The sequence below is a fragment of the Eptatretus burgeri genome, chromosome 1 (genome assembly GCF_056783735.1).
Source record: "Eptatretus burgeri isolate ZD-2024b chromosome 1, Ebu_testis_v1, whole genome shotgun sequence".
NCBI classification, from domain to species: Eukaryota; Metazoa; Chordata; class Myxini; order Myxiniformes; family Myxinidae; genus Eptatretus; species Eptatretus burgeri.
The window spans coordinates 139092104-139109564 of NC_140961.1; the positions used below are offsets into that span (position 1 = coordinate 139092104).

At 43.2% G+C, this 17461-nt stretch overlaps 1 protein-coding gene across 6 annotated transcripts in view; it reads left to right on the top strand.

Moving 5' to 3' along the window:
* The window catches only part of LOC147035597 (uncharacterized), a 203559-nt gene that overhangs the window by 105063 nt on the left and 81035 nt on the right, over positions 1 to 17461 (top strand). The gene's annotated exons all lie outside the window — the stretch shown is intronic.

Here is a 17461-nt window from a genome sequence, read left to right on the forward strand (position 1 = left end):
ATCGAAAACAAAGCGTTGCGACCAGATATCATACTTGGGTACAAAAAAAGAGAAGAAGCCGTTACTAATTGAGGTGTTAATAGCTGTGATTTTGGACGAAGCGATGCAGAAATGAAGAAAATGACCAAATACCAAGACCTCAAGAATGAAGTGAGAAGATCATGGAAGCTGAAAAATGCCAAAGTTGTACCTGTGATAGCTGGACCTACAGGAATGAAAGAGAACCTCACAGAAATATTAAACATGGGGGCAATACCTCTGGGCGCTCACCGGGTAGTGGCTGGATAAGATAACCAGGCAACCACTGGTGGGCATGGATGACCGATAAATGTTTTTTTTGGGGGATACTTCAGGATGTTTTTTTTTTTGTTTTGTTTTTTTACTGCCATGAACAAACCTTGGTACATTACGGGTGATCATGGTTGTGGTAAAGTTTCATCAAAATTGTGTGTGTGGTTTCAGAAAAGAAAGCAAATACATATATTGGATGGCAACCCCCCCCCCCCAAAGACCCCTTCCACCCCAATTTTTTTATCTCATGAACAAACTTTGGTACTTCATGGGTGGTGAAGATGGTGGTCAAGTTTCATCAGAATTGTATGTGTAGTTTTGGAGAAGAAAGCAAATTCTTGTTTTGGGGGCAACCCCCCTTAAATCCCCTAAGAGCTGGATTTTTCTAATGTCATGAGCAAATTTTGGTAGGTCATGGGTGATGAAGGTTGTTGTGAAGTTTCATCGGAATTGTATGTGTTGTTTGAGAACAAAGCAAATACCATTTTGGGAAGGTTACCCCTACCCCCCCTCCCTCTCCCAAAAATCTCCCTCTGCAGACCCATTCAGACCTATTCTCTTTATAATTAAATGCCATCACGGGTGATAAAGGTTGTGGTTAAATTTCATTGAAATCGTATGTGCAGTTTCTGAGAAGAAGTTGCAAGTATATGTGGATGGACGGACGGACAGATAACGCGCCATCCCACATGCTCCCCGGAAGTACTTTAAAGGTGTGCGATAAACCATTCCTGGGAATATTATAACAAACGAACTACTGTTGGAAGCTGTCCAGGGTTCAGCGACGACCCTGAGGGCCCTGTCACACCTTAACGTTTTAGCTGGCGTATGGCAACGTATCAAAATGCATGTAAAACGCTGGCATACGTTTAACTATTGATGTTTTTTTCAGTTTTGGGCGTATTCATAACGAGTTGGACGTATGCATAACGTATTAGTAACGTACACAGAACGTTTCGATAACTTATAGATAACTTATACCAACGAATGCTTAGCGTGTTGTCGGCGTTCACAACTTATGCCCAACGTCACAGCTTGGTCCATAAATCATTACCCCGAACTGAAATGAAGGGGGATTCTTTGAACCCACCCTGGGACGACTCCATTCTACACTCTGAAACTCGCATGTGAAGATGCACATCAATGACACATACACGTACATGTACACGTACACCAACACGTACACACACTTGGCCGATATCGGGAATTGGCAGGTTGGAGTCGGTGTGATTACCAACTACAGTACGTACTGTATACATCCCAGAAACCTTGAGTTGCTTTCACTGAAAAACGTTGCATTTATGTTGACGTTTCAGGGAGATGTTCACAAACATTATTCTTTATACACAGTGGCGTGATGGGTGGAAAAAAAAATTCTCTCAGTAATTTGGAAAATGCATTAATACGACAAACGGCTCAGAAATCGGGCATAACCAAATATATTTTGCCTTGAAACTTACAAAGAGAAACCATCTAACCTTATAAATCAATTCCGATAACCAAATGCTTTAGAAACGGGTGCGAGGACAAAGGAAAACCTGAAAGAACCTCCATAAGATACGGGATGAAACTTTGCTACCACGGCACCCGTAACAGGCATGCCATGTCCACAAATCCGTGGAGTCCATACAGATCCAAATCTACCTATATGTACCACATCCATGTGTGCTGTAAATGTACCTTTACCTTGTGGTAACTGTCGACTGCACATCCTGATCAGGACACAAACTGTACTGTACAGCTCGGTAAGTGGCTTAAACACTCAAGCACTCTAACGGAACGCCTGGCTTTGCAAGTGATAACCAATTGCCGTCGATACAACGATGCACCCGGAAACGCCCGTGCAATATCCAAATTGAACAAATGAACAATTTTTTTTCGGAGTCGGAACTACTGATTTTTCAAATCTGGAGCTTGCATCAATTTATCGTAAAGAAATCGTTACGGCCTGTTCCAAATCAGAGCATGGTTGAGCAGGCCCAAAAAACATGGCAGCTTCAGACCCCAGCAAGGTTACCCAGGAAACTCATTAAGACCCCAGACAGCAAGGTAGCCGAGGATCGCCTGATGGATATAATTAAATAATGCCGTTAATTATCTTCAAAAGAGGTTTTTCAATTAACCCAAACACCCAATTTTCACTCTTGCACTTTCTTGGAGTTTTCTTCGTATGCATGCAAAGTTTCAGTCTGCTAGGTTTCATGGTTTTGGAGTAATTTAGGACACTCACACACTGACATGCACACACTGCCTTTTATTCGTAAACATACATACATACATACATACATACATACATACATACATGCATACATACTAAATGCACGGTGAATCGTCGGTCGACCCGTGTGAGTGCGTTTATTAATTACATACCGATTGAATGCATTATACTGTACTGTACTATCAATTTTTAATTACATAGTATTGGATCATGGGTACTTATATTAATAACTTATTATATTGCACCATAACTATGTCTGGACCTTTCACTCCGACCTTTTGACGTTTCAGACCATTAGACCTTTATTGCGGCGGTTGTACTGAAAGCAGTTGGCTTGAACGCATGAGTAGGGGAAATAAGAGTTGTGGGATACTCCCTTCTCCCATTTTTTACATTGAGTTGAAGGAAGGAACAGGGAAAAAATTTCTGACCAACCTCCCAAAATATTACCCCTATTCATCCTCATCTTGGCATCTTCACAGCTTGGCATCTTTATATGTTAACATTGAAGTCGAAGTGAAAAACTTTCTGATCATCCACACCCTATATTGTTACGAATCTAGCAGCTATGAGCACTCAACATTCAGGTCCCCGTAGCTCAGTTATTTCCTTAAGTAAATGTGGATAGATAGTTCCCTTTCCCCTATGTCTAATGGGAATTAAGTGTACGTGCGCTGCGAAGTTATTTTATGGATAGGATTTTTACCCCAACAACAACAACCCTCTGCTCGCCGCATTGTCTGCATACTTCGCATGCTCGTCGGCATGTGGGCGTGTGCGTGGGCGGAATTCCACGTCCCAGGTGGTGTGGATTTCACACCAAATATGGTCACGAAGCGTTTCACTCTGGCTTGGCCCCAAATATGGGCACTGAGCGCTTTGTTCTGGCTTCGCGCCAAATAAGGGGATGCGTAATTTTCCGCCCAATGGGCGATGCGTGGACCAAAGCCAGGGTGGTCCTTTTCAAGAAGGCGGAGCCACGACACATTGTCCACCCAATGGGAGCATGCGACGGGGAGCGGACCCCACCCCAAAAACGATGGGAACAGATTGATGATTGCGCCCCATTTTCCAGAGCGCTCTTCTGTCTGGGTCTGTGGCTGACTGCATCCCGCCCATCCGAGGCGTCTTGTCTAGCGCATTACAACAAGCGGTCAACCATCTCATCACTGGAGATCACCTCGTCTCGCCTCCTTTGGGTTTGGCTGCCCTGGTCAGTTCTTTGGTGCCTGGTGCTTTGGGAAGGTGCGGTCGTCCAAATGCGGCCAGGTAGCCAGCCACGTTCTCTTCCCTCAGCTCGTCTTCCCTCCCGAGCTAAAGGGGCAATAAAGACCTCGAGGTCCATCTCTTTCTGGGGTATTTGTGTGTGCATGTATGTGTCCGTGGGCCCTGTCTCTAAGTAGAATTGTTTAAGGAATTGCTTGTACATTTGATTCCCTTCTTAATTCGAATAACTCTGCCCTTACGTGCTCCTTCCCCGATTATTGTAAATAAATTTCCCTATTTTTGAATGTCCCAGCTCGTTCCCTGTCATTTTTAGCTCGCCTGTTCGAAGAACAGAGAGCTATAGCGATACCCCCGGCGTGAGCGTGAGCGTGAAAATGTTAAAATTTTTGTTGCAATATATTGTTAGCTCGCCTGTTCGAAGAACAGAGAGCTATAGCGATACCCCCGGCATGAGCGCGAGCATGAAAATGTTAAAGTTTTTGGTGCAAGTTATTTTTTCCTTTCTAATGTTTTTATCTATCACACTATTTTTTGTACACCAGATATATATATATATATATATGTATATGTATATGTATATGTATATGTATATGTATATGTATATATATGTATATGTATATGTATATATATATGTATATGTATATGTATATGTATATGTATATATATATATATATATATATATGTATATGTATATGTATATATATATATATATATATATATATGTATATGTATATGTATATATATATATGTATATGTATATATATATATGTATATGTATATATATATATATGTATATGTATATATATGTATATGTATATATGTATATGTATATGTATATATATGTATATGTATATATATGTATATGTATATATATGTATATATATATATATATATGTATATATATATATGTATATGTATATATATATATGTATATGTATATATATATATATATATATATATGTATATGTATATATATATATATATATATATGTATATGTATATATATATATATATATATATATATATGTATATATACATTGGGGCGTATTATGTGATACTGACCGTCCGTCCGTCCGTTTGTCTGTCTGTCCATCTGACCGTTCCTATCCGCACTCTAACTCCCAAAGTTTTCAACTTTCACGTTTCATATTTGGTGCATAGGTACAGACTGTGGAGACAGTGTGTCGCGACAAACGTTCGTCATCTAAAGTGGTTGCCATGGCAACCAGGATGCTGTTTTCCATGTCGTAGCACAATTCTGTATATACCTTCTTGTTCGGGCGTATATTGTGCTCACCTGCGCTCTTGTTACTGATTACAATATACAAATACATATATTGCTTTAAAATTATTTGGATCAGACTTCACTGCAATGCTTTATAGAAAAAATATTAATTATTAGACTAGTCTTTTAAAAACGATAAATGTATAAACAGGTGAGCATTGGGTGGCTTTGATACTAACTCTGGTTGTTATTGGCTTCGCAAGTTGCGTGTTGAGGAATAGCGAGGCAGTAAATTGTTCATTTGGACCGACAGGCCTTGGTGACCATCTGATCGGGTTGCACATGGTTTGAGCACGGTAACTGCTCGTCCCGCTCGAGGTCTGTCGAGAGTGTGAATTCCCCGGTCGCTTTGCCACGTGGGTAATTAGGTATATTGAAGTTTGGCAATTAACCCTGCCCCACGTGGTTGAATTATTGGCGATTCATGGTCCTGTGAGGGACCCGTGCCTTTCGGACTTATCCGAGGGTCACGACTTAAATTCCGGTGTGGATTCTACTGCTCCCTCTAGCGGTCGTGCTCGCCACCGATACCCAACCCTACAACAATATTACCCCCAACCACTCTTCCCCACACACCCCAAAAAAGGATGTTTACCTCCACCATCGAAGGTGAAGAAGGTTATGTTTTCACCCCTTTTTGTTTGTTTGTTTGTTTGTGTGCAGGATATCTCAAAAAGTTTTGGACGGACCCAGATGAAATTTTCTGGACAGATTCGGTGTGTGACAAGGACGAACTGATTAGATTTTGGTCAAGATCTGGATCCGGATCTGGCTACTAGAATTTCAAAAGTGATTCTTCACCATTGAGAGATCGGACCAAAAATGATGTATAACACAATCTCAAAAAGGTGTGGACGGATTCGGACGAATCTTTGTGAACAGGTTAGGTGTGTGGCAAGGACAAAGCGATTCGATTTTGGTGAAGATCTGGATCTGGATATGACAATTATTTAATTATTAAAGTGATTGTTCACCAATGTTGAGAGATTGAGCTAAAAACGATTTACTACTGTATAGCATATTTCAAAAACTTATTGGGACCGATTATGTTCTCATGGATCAGGCATTATGTGGTGGAGGTATGCGCTCGACCGAGGGCCCTTCTCGTTTTATTTTATTTTTAAAACTAAAACACCAATATATATATTTTAAATTTTAACACTGCACACTTCTAACTGGAAAATTATTTGATGTTAGGGTTTGAATGTGAGGGTTGGGGTTTGAGGGTGAGTGTTGGGTTTGAGTTTAGATTATAATAACCAATACCCCAGCATTTGCCCCCTGTTATATTATCCCGAGCTTGGTCCTCGAGTGCTCACAGCGGTATATAACAGTGTTGGGTGAAGCTCTTTCGATTGATCATAACAAAAAGTCATAACAAAATGCAAAAATTCCCCTTTTCGTGTAGTACTTTTAAAAGGATTAAATTGGACAAGCGTTTTTATGATTATGCTTATGTAAATTTTAGAAAATAATGTTGCTCTGATAATGATGGGTCCCTTTTTTATGAATGGATAAGCTCTGAGTTCAGTTTGAGTTTATTGCTTATTCTTTTCTTTAACTGCGACAGTTATTCCCACCTTCTTGTGGGGTTGGCCAGGGGAAGTTTTTGGGCCAAGTCTTTCATGAACCGGCCTACCAAGCCTGATGCTCGACAAAGTAGTTCAGGCAGGAATTTGTAATTTTGCCACGGTGCCTGTGATAGCTTACCGACTCTTCGTGAAGGACACCGTGGGGTCTTTAACGTCCACCAACTATTGCTGGCAAATGGGACTGGCAGTCTAACATCAATCTGAGGGACGGTACTCATGTTAATGAATTATTTTGCCTATGAAACACCGCGATGACAGTTTATAGCTGTGTCGAGATTCAAATCCAGGATAGACAGCTTTGATGTGTGTGTGCGTACCTCCTAGGACCTAGGCCATCCTGTTCGCCCTTGTTGATTGCATATTCATTGTGAAAATTAAGTTCCTGGAATATTATTGTAATGGTCCTCAGAATTATCGTATTAACACGATTGAAAACCTCCCTTTGAGACTGACCATTTTACACGGCTGTTTTGCACGCGATGGCTTTCGTAATTAAAGTGTGAAGATGGACGGAGCTGAGGTTGGAAATTACCTCCTTTGGCGGAGTTTCCTCTGGAGTTCTGTTTGTGCCAGGATATCTGACACAGTGAGATTTTATGAGGAGGTTTATTTTACGAGCAAGCTGGGTCCTGCCGCATCGTGATGATCTTTCTGCTCTCTGATCGTTATTCTTTGTTGTTTTCACCCTCCACAGAATCAGTCAATGAGTATTAACACATTATTGTGTCTGTTTGATCTTTATTGTGGTTGGTAGGCTATTCCTTCATTTTGACATTCGTAACGGTTCTCATGGTGTTGTGTTCGCCATTCTTTTGCGATGCAAATTGTTCTTTTCGCTGTACTTGATGTGATTGTGGCTTGGCAAACATCCTCTAGTTTGTTATCCCGCCCCCCCCCCCCCCGGAGGGAGGGAGCGGGATATTGTTATCGTCCGGTTTGTTTGTCTGTTTGTCTTTGTTACTTACGAAATCTAAAGATTTCGTAAGTATATTGATGACTTCCATCATCTGTTTGTGTGTGTGCTTGTTTGTTTGTTTGTAGGCAGGATAACTCGAACGGAAGAAGCTACCAATGTCAAATTATACCACGTGATTCAGGAGGGTGATGGCTAGCGCTGATTAGATTTTGGTCAAAATCTGTCAAAGGTCAAGGTCACAGTGAGGTCAAACGTTCGATTTTTGATGGTTTTGTACAGAATCATTGTAGAAACTTCTGGTTTGCGTCGTTACCCTCTCTAGAGATAGCTTTTATTAGACAAGGTCAGAGGTCAAGTTGACGATTTCGTAGGTACCAGTCTATGACTGCTTGTTTACTTTGTTTGTCTGTCTGTCTGTTAGCAACTTTATGGAAAAACGGCTTTAGCAAACACTATCAAATTTAATCCACAGGTGGGCAATGAACCTTGGACAACCCCATTAACTTTTGGGTCAAATTGGATCAAAGGTCAAGGTCACGAAAAGATCAAAATCGTTTTTCGCTCATAACTTCGTCAAAAATGATCTGATTTACTTCAAACTAAGCTTATAATGAACCTTATTCTATTTGTCACTTATAAGCCTAACCATTCCTATAGTGAAAAATGCATATTTGTGAAGATCGGTAGGGTCCGAAATTTTGGGGGTCATGATCATCGGTCAAAATTACAAATTTTCCATTAAAACTAAAACATGGTTACGAAAATACACCTTTATGGGAAAACGGCTGGCTCTCAAACACTGTCAAATTGTATCCACAGGTGGGTAATGAACCTCAGACGACCCCATTAACTTTTGGGTCCAATTAGGTCAAAGGTCAAGGTCATGTCACGAAAAGGTCAAAATCGTTTTTTCGCTCATAACTTCGTCAAAAATTGTTTAATTGACTTCAAAATAAGACTAAAATATTCCTTATTCTATTCCTTATAATCAACGTTCAGGCTAAGGATGTATCAAATTTAAATTTGATCCCCAAAATAACTTTATGCCTTAAATGGGTGGGATTTGTTGTGCCTGGTTTGTTTTGTCTTTGTAGTCACCGTTGTATTAAAGGAAGCCATTGCAAGACCCCACCTGTGCCTACATATGTGACATTTCTTGGTATAACGGTTGACACGCGCTGCTGAAATTAAAGCTATTGTTCGCTTCAAACTACGCTTTATCATAACCGGTACAGTGATTGACTTTGGTTGGAGAGTCAAGTGCTGCAGTAAAGAAGAAAAGATTTCCATGTTGGACACCTCGCACACTGCACCGACCCACCGACTCAAGGATGGCGCCTAGTATGTGATATCGACCCGACCTGGCGACGGCTCCTCTTTAGGCTGTATCAGCCAGACCCGACAGCAGCACCTCACTCACACAGACGGCCGAACACACCCCGTGTGCAACGGACCCGGTTAGCCACCTTCAGAGGGAAAGACATACCACAGCGAAGGTCATTCATCCACAACAGCATGCAGATGATGGAAAAAAACTTATTCACCATTGGAGGAAAATGAAGCAAGCCCTCTGGTCTTCAAAATGCCACTAACAGAAACCTAATCCCGATGGACCTCATCGATGCCTGTTATGCTCTCCAAGCAGACTCGGACACCTGGTCTATTTCTTGCATCAGACACCTAATTAATAGACATGTATGCTCAAGTGCAGACCAGCGAAGATCAGGATGCCTTTCACACTGAGAAGACCTTTCATGACAGCAGTGACTATTCCAATGGGGTGAAAGCTCAGACATTGGATAACATATACTACATGGCTCTAGAAACCAGATCAATTGCCGAGAGTTTAAGACTATCGTGGTTCTCCACCTGTAGCCATAAATCATCAAGATATTCAAGGTCATCTTCATCTTTCATGGCCTGGGATCAAGCCTCCGCTACTGCTACAGAATGCGGCCGATGAAGAGGAGATTGGGACCATACTCTGCTCAGAGCGTGGTGCTGCTTAAGCAGTCTCCTTGGCTATTGGGCACAATCCTGGACGGGTCACCACTCTGACACAGCTATGAAGAGATCGTCGCCAAATGCAAGGCCGAGCTGATAGTGGTCCAAGCTGAAAGCTGACCAAGCAAGAGCCAAGGCCAAGCTGAAAACAGAACGAGGAAAGACAGAAGCCGACTTGCAGATACTCCGAGTTTGACAAACAGCATCTGTGGAGAAAAAAACACTGACGCATTTCTGCAGGCCGAACCAGAAAGGGGGTGTGTCCTCTGGATCTCACCTCGACAGTCAGCAAACGATCATGTAGCACAGTTTTGCCACATGACTGACACTGCTGTTCAACCTTAACCAATCAGCCAACTCCGAATTTTGGCCCCACACCTCGAGCTCATCAAGGAGCAACAGACAACAATTCTGATTTGTATGAATGGTACATTCAAAGAGTTACCTTCATCTTCTCCCATGATGACACCAGACACCATATATTTTGCCCATTGATATAACGAGAGATCACTGACACCCTTGCTCACCAGTGCCAGCCAACACACGAACCAGGCATCTACAATAGCGACCCAATAATGTCCCAACTCTGGCTCTGTTCCTCCCAGAATATGGTCGACCAGGCTCGAGACCCCATGATGCAGAGACTCGCTTTCCTTGCGAAATGTACCAAAGGCAAAGTGAGACAGCTCGTCGACCGATTTCGACACCGCTCAATTTTCGATCCCGAGGTCGCTTACGAAGAAGTGTGAAAAGTGCTGGAATGGAGGTGTGTGAATACGACAAGGATTACCACTCAAGTAATTGAGAAACTCACTAATTTCCCAAAATTCAAGGCGGACGACAACTGCAGGCTTCTCAAACTTGCGCATCTGTGTAGTCTACCGATCAAAAGTTTTAGAACACCCCCATTTTTCCAGTTTTTACTGAAATTTAAGCAGTTTAATGTTTCAATGTACTCTGAAATTAAAGCATAGAACAAATATACAATTGCAGATCTAAAAGAAATCATGGAATCGTTTTGTTGAACAAAATTTAATCTAAATTTTTGATTCATCAAAGTAGCTACCTTTCGCAGATATAACAGGCGAACATTATCGTGGCATTCTTTCTTCAATGGAAATCAAATATTGTTTGGAAAGTTCTTCCCAAAACTGTTGCAGAAGTTCCCACAAATGTGTTGCACTTGTAGGTTGCTTTGCTTTCATCCTTCTGTCCAGTTCATCCCAATCCAGCTCGATGGGGTTTAAGTCTGGAGACTGTGCTGGCCATTCCATGATTTGAAGTCTACCGTCTTGTTCTTTTCTTGTAAGGTCGTTCTGACATAGCCTGGAGGTATGTTTTGGGTCGTTATGTTGCTGCAGGATGAACCCCTGACCAACTCGGCGTAGATCAGAGGGTATTGCATGGCGCTGCAAAATGGTAGCCCTTTTGGTTCACTCTGTGCAAGTCACTCATTGGATCCAGCAAAAGAGACCCAGATCATCACACTTCCTCCTCCATGTTTGACAGTTGGTGTCACACATTGAGGAACCATCCTTTCGCCTACTCGAAGGCGTACAAAAACCCTGCGTGATGAACTGAAGATTTTAAATTTTGATTCATTGGTCCATAAGGCCTTCTTCCAGTTTTCAGTGGTCACTGGCGGTGCTTCTTTTAACCTCTGGCAGTTTATCGCTTTGCTTTGTTCCATTTCAGGTTATTCACTGGATTTGAACTGCTTAAATTTCAGTAAAAACTGGAAAAATGGGGGTGTTTATAAAACTTTTGACCGGTAGAGTACATACAGTTACACAAATGGATGATTTACCTGGCCTCAACATCCGCAATTATCCACACATTCTACACCTGATTCTTGAAACACTACTGACTCATATCCACAATGATTGGAGGAAGCGCACCTCAAAATACAAGATGACAAATGGCAGCTACCCACCATTTACCATACTCACCAAATTATTGAGAGAAAAGGCCAGATTCCGTAATGACCTGGCGTTGTACCCATCTAGCCAATAGAATTATTGGATGACAGAATAGGGGAGAAGACATAAAAGTCTCAATTCCCACCTTCGTGTCTTGGCAATGTCTACACTTATGAATATGGAACTACACTCAAATTCCCTGCCTTCCTTCCAGAAAGTTCCCTGTCGTCGTGTAAGGTCCTGAAAGTCCCTGTGGTGTCCATCTTGTATGCCCCGTGTTCCCTGCCCCATCCCTCTCCCTTCCACAGATTTCCTAATGTCTCTGTTCCCCACTGTTTTTTTTCTTCCCTCTCCCACCCCTCTTGTCTCCTGCCCCCCCCCCTAGTTGCGCGTTATGTGTTTGCTGTCATATGAGCCTTGACAATGTATACAAAAAACCCCCCAAAAACCGCGGCTCCCAAACCGCGACTAAAAGTTACAAGAAATTGACGTCGTCACAACAAGCCAGGTCATCATCTGTCAGATTGAATCTCATTCAGCAGGAAATCCATCCGAGAGAGAAGGGACTTCCTCAAAGCCAAAGGTCGCTGCTTCAAATGTGGTGACTACCACCGATTTAAAGACTGCAACACTGCAGTGCAAAACTTTCAAAAGCAAAGAACACAGTCCATGGCCGAATAAATCCATTCTCCTTCATGCAAGAAATTACAAGACAAGATGGTGGGGAGACCCAGAATGAGAAGCATAAGTAAAACTCCAAAACCACTGAGGCGAACACAAAATGCACCAGACATTTGACGTGTCCCTTCACCTGATTGTTATACCAAGATTGTACTACGCAAGATCTATCACCAAGATCGCCCCTCAAACTCCATCTACAGCGTGCAGTACTTGCCGACCAGTCTAATACCTGTCTGGCAGGTCCAGAACAATTTAATTCACAAAATCTCTCTGGGCTGATGTGAATGCTCCACCTGCGGCAGACATGATCATGGCAGAAGGAAGATTTGCAAATGGCCTGATAGTGGAGGCCCAGGATGGGATAAGGGAACGACTGCCAATGATCGAGAATCCTTGCATTTTGGGTGATAGGAGCGAGATACCATCTCCAGACCTGTGTTTGCAATCTCCCTACCTCCGATCATAGGCGGTCAAAGTTCCAGAGCTGAGGGAGAATGTCAGCATCATTCTCCTCGTCGGGAGAAACTGTCTGGAGCCACGCAGTCAGAGAATCTCAAAATAGGTCAAGAGGAACACCATGGGCCCAACACATGGGCCTTGGTTGGACCATCTCTGGCCAGGTATGCATGTAAAACTCTCACCTCGGTTGAGTGCATCATCCTTCGATCACATCCTGGACTGAAATGTGAAAATCATTTCTATAAGAAAGAGATTCTCTCCACATCTCGCCAGAAAAAAAAAAAAGAACAATGCGATATTAAATGACAGCTACAGAGAAACACCACAGGATAACTTTGGGGCTATGTTTGTCGACTACTGACGCTTCATCCGCATCATGACACGAGGTGCCCACTCCAACTCAGAAGGGATCCTTGAGTTCCCCTTGCCCTTCAATAAAGGCCGGATTAACATCTGGAACAGCTACTTTCAGGTCCAAGGTAGACTCAACTGCCTTCAAAAAAACCCTGCGACAAAAACTAAAAATGTCAAACTGCATCACATTCTTGGAAAAAATATTAGCCAGAGGCCAAAAAAACAAACAATTTCCACTCTATGAAGAACCGGAAGTGTGCAAACAAACCATTATCTTCTCCACAAAAGCCACCGACAACCCAGACCGCTCAAGTCTAGAAGGGAGGATACAACTAATTCCAGTCAATCACATAACTATAATGAGGGAAAACCTTTCAGACAGGCAACAGTTGAGGAACTGTGGAATGCAGAGAAAGTCCTTCTCCATGATGTACAAAGCAAAAGGCAAGCCATCCTCAAAGCAGATCAGAATATTGACCAGTCCCTGCACACCACTATGAAGAGGGGGCCGTTATACAAATTGAGTCCATTCCTTGACAAAGGCGAGATTATCCGAGTTGGTGGTAGACTTCGACGAGCCAACCTTTATCTTTGAGGTCGTCACCGGTACTCCTTCTGAAAGACCATCATGTCTCCAAGATGATCATTGAACCCTTGCATCGGGAAGCACAGCACCCAAGACTACACACGATCATGACAGTTGTATGTGCTGGAGGCTATTGGATCCTTGGAACCCATGACCTCAGAAGAACAGGTATCAATCAATGCGTCATTTGTTGAAAACTAAGAGGCAAGCGTCTCACCCAACTCCTGCCTGACTTAATTGAGGATAGAGTCGAAGCAACACCCCCTTTACAAACTTTGGAATGGATGTATTCGGCCATGGGCCATCATAACCAGAAAAGCACGGGGTGGTACAATAGACTGCAAAATGGGCCGTGATCTTCTTTTGCCTGTGCATTAGATCCATGCATGTTGGAGTTACTGACGCAAAGGACACCTCAGCTTTCATCTCGGCACTACGGAGATTTGTTTCACGTCATGTGGTTCGTCGCACAACTGAGGTGTGACCAGGGAGCAAGTTTCGTCAGCGCCCAAGGCGAGATGAACCAAGAACGTATAGCAAGACACTTGTCAGCGAAAGGGTTGTACATGGGTTTTTAACCTACCCAAAGCATCTCACTTTGGAGTAGAGAGCCATTCATCGTATTCTCGATTCAATATTTGCTCAGCTTGGGAAACGTCAACCTAATCACGACGTAATTACCACCATTATGGCTGAAGCATGTGCTGTCGTAAACTCTCGACCCATCACGACTATCTATTCAGATTCTAATGATCCTCAGGCTCTCACTCCTGCTCTCCTCCTGACCCTGAAAACCCAGCCTCTCGAAGCATCTCCTGGTGACTTCATTAAGGAAGACTTCTATGGACGATGACACTGGTTACGTGCTCAGTTCCTTGCAGATCCATTCTGGCTACGATGGCAAAAGGAGTACCTCCAGAGCCGACAATTTCGCCAAAAGTGGAACGAGACAACCCCTGACTTCTCAGAGGGAGACTTTATTTTCTTTTGGACAAGGAACTTCCCCAGAACAACTGGCCGCTAGCTTGAGTGATGATAGAAGAGTCCGTAAGGCAGACATCATGGTTTGCATTCATGTTACACGTCGTATCTCCCAGACTGATTTCATTTTTTAAAATTTCATAACTACCTCCTCGCCGACGCTCTAATTCGCAGTTAATGTTCTTGTATGAACTTCGGTTGTTTGTTATTCGATTAAAAATTCACGATCAGTTTTTACGTGGTGAGTGTAATAGTCCTTCAAACGAATTTATTCGCGATTCAAAACCTCCCTTAAAGACTGCCGTTTTGCGTGGCTGTTTTGCACACAATACCTTCCATAATTAAAGTGTGGAAATTTTATGAGGTTTATTTTACGAGCCACCTGGGTCCTGTCCATCCAGACGATTTTTGCTGCTCTCTTCATTTTTCTTTCCTGTTTTCATCCTCCACAGAATCAGTCAAGTGAGTATTAACACAAAACCCTGCCCTGCTCACCAAACTCTCTTCCTATGGTATCCAAGGCCATCTCCACTTGTGGCTCGCAGACTTCCTCTCCTGTCGCAGCCAACATGTGGCCCTAAATGGAGTTCTCTCATCCCCTCTTCCTCTCCATACTGGAGTTCCTCAAGGCAGCGTTCTGGGCCCTGTTCTTTTTCTGGTTTTCATCAATGATCTCTCCGACTCTGGAAAATCCTCTTTATTTCTTGACTGATGACTCCACCCTCTGCCGTACCATCTCTCATCCCTCAGACCGGCAAGCAGCAGCTTCTTCGCTCTCTATCGATGTGGATAAAATCACAAACTGGTCAAACACGTGGAACATGTCTTTCAATCCTGACAAATCTCACACACTCACAATGTCTTTGTACATGTCAGACTCTCACACCGTTTGGAACCCCCCCCCCCATCGACTTTCTCAACAAGCCTCTCGAAGAAGTGCTTTCATTCAAGCTTCTGGGTCTCACTTTCTGTCATGATCTGTCCTGGGAAAGCCACGTTTCAAACCTGGCCGCCAAAGCCAGTTGCCGACTGGGAATCCTTCGTTGTGCAAAGTCCTTCCTCGGCCCACCTGAGCTCCTGACCACATACAAAGCTTTTGTCTGCAGCCTGGTGGAGTACGACTCTCCCCTCTGGGCTGGTATTCCTGCCTCTCACCTTTCTCGGCTTCACGCTGTGGAAACCAAGGCATTTAGGATCATTGGTATCTCTTGTGGTGAGGCTGAGTCTTTGGGCCTCTCACTTTCTCACCGCATGTAGGTCGGTGGTCTTTCGCTCTTCTACTGTATCATCTCCGGTCTCGCCCCCCTGCTCTATCTGCGATATGTCCCCCCCCCCCATATTACCTCAGGGCACTCAAGGTCCACCAACAACTCCCTTCTGGTGAAACTAACAAAATCACTGCTCACCTTCACTCTTTCATTCCTCTGTTTTCCTGCCTTTGAAACAAGCTCCCACACACTCTTCAATTCCACTCATCCCTCCAGCTCTTCAAAACAGCTGTTCACCACCATCTCTTATCTTCCCCCATCCAAAACCTCAATCTTTTCTACCCCCGTTAATCCACCCCAAACTCACCTCCTTGAAATTGCCTGCTTTCCTGTCAAAGTCCCTGTAATGTCCATCTTGTATACCACATGCTCCCTGCCCCATCCCTCTCCGTTCCACAGATCTAATGTCTCTGTTCCCACTGTTTTGTCCTTTCCTCTCCCGCCCTTCTTGTCCCCCCCACTGTTGTGCGATGTGTGTTGGCTCTCATGCGAGCCTCGATGATGTATATAAAAATAGAAAACTTGGTGTGGCATTCTACAGTTTTTCAGCAGAAACAAAATCCATTCATTCAATTGAATGAGACTTAACAATGTAAAGAAGCAAGTGATCAGACCAGAAAAGTGACCAGACCACCACAGTTGTTCACCACCATCTCATATCGTCCCCAATCCAAAGCCACAATCATTTCTACCCTTGTTAACCGGTCTTACGTTTGTGAATAATTCAAAGAATTGGTTTCAGAGTTTTTGCCATTTGCATTTTCGCTCTGATGCAAATGGCGAAAACTGGATGGTGCAAATGGCTGGATAATGTGAGCAACAAACAACACTCAATCCCAAACGCCACATCCACATGTTCACAACACCAAACGAGAACCCCAACACTCGCATAACCATCACCTCATCATGCCCAATCCGGACACGAAACCAGTCGTGTTTGTGCCCCGGAAACACAAAAACAAGAAGCGCGCACGTGCTTACACACACACGTACAACACCAGATCACGTGCAAGTAAAAAAAAAGAGCAGAGCACCCCTTCAATGATGTGATTTGATGTTTGTTTTTGCTTTTGCAAAAGAAAAAAGCACTCCTCCATTTGACCTCGAGCCTGAGCACATGACCGGAAATAAGCGGTCGTATCAAAATAAATGCCGGACACTTGCTGAGGCTCGCGGTCTATTGTGCATGATGAAGTCTGCTGTGAAGCCGGCAAAACGTTGCCTGAGACTGGGTCTGTTTTCGCTTTTTTTGCTCAAATTAGTGGAGTCTTATCTAGTTTTTACTTTTGGTTGGAAGCTCCTTCTTTAAAAACGTGAAATCCCAACCACCCCATTCTTTTTTGTGTGTGTGTGTATGTATATATATGTATATATATATATATATATATATATATATATATATATATATATATATTTATTATGTGTATGTGTATACATCTCTCTTCTCTCTTCTTCTTCTTCTTTCGGCTGCTCCCTTTCGGGGTCGCCACAGCGGATCATCCGTATGATCCGCATAGTGATTTGGCACATGTTTTACGCCGGATGCCCTTCCTGACGCAACCCTGGTCGCCTCTTACGACACAGGGATATGGTACACCTATTTTAACTGGGGTATACACCGGCCCAGTACACTGGTACTCACTTCGCCGACCTCGGAAGGATGACAGGCTGAGTCAACCC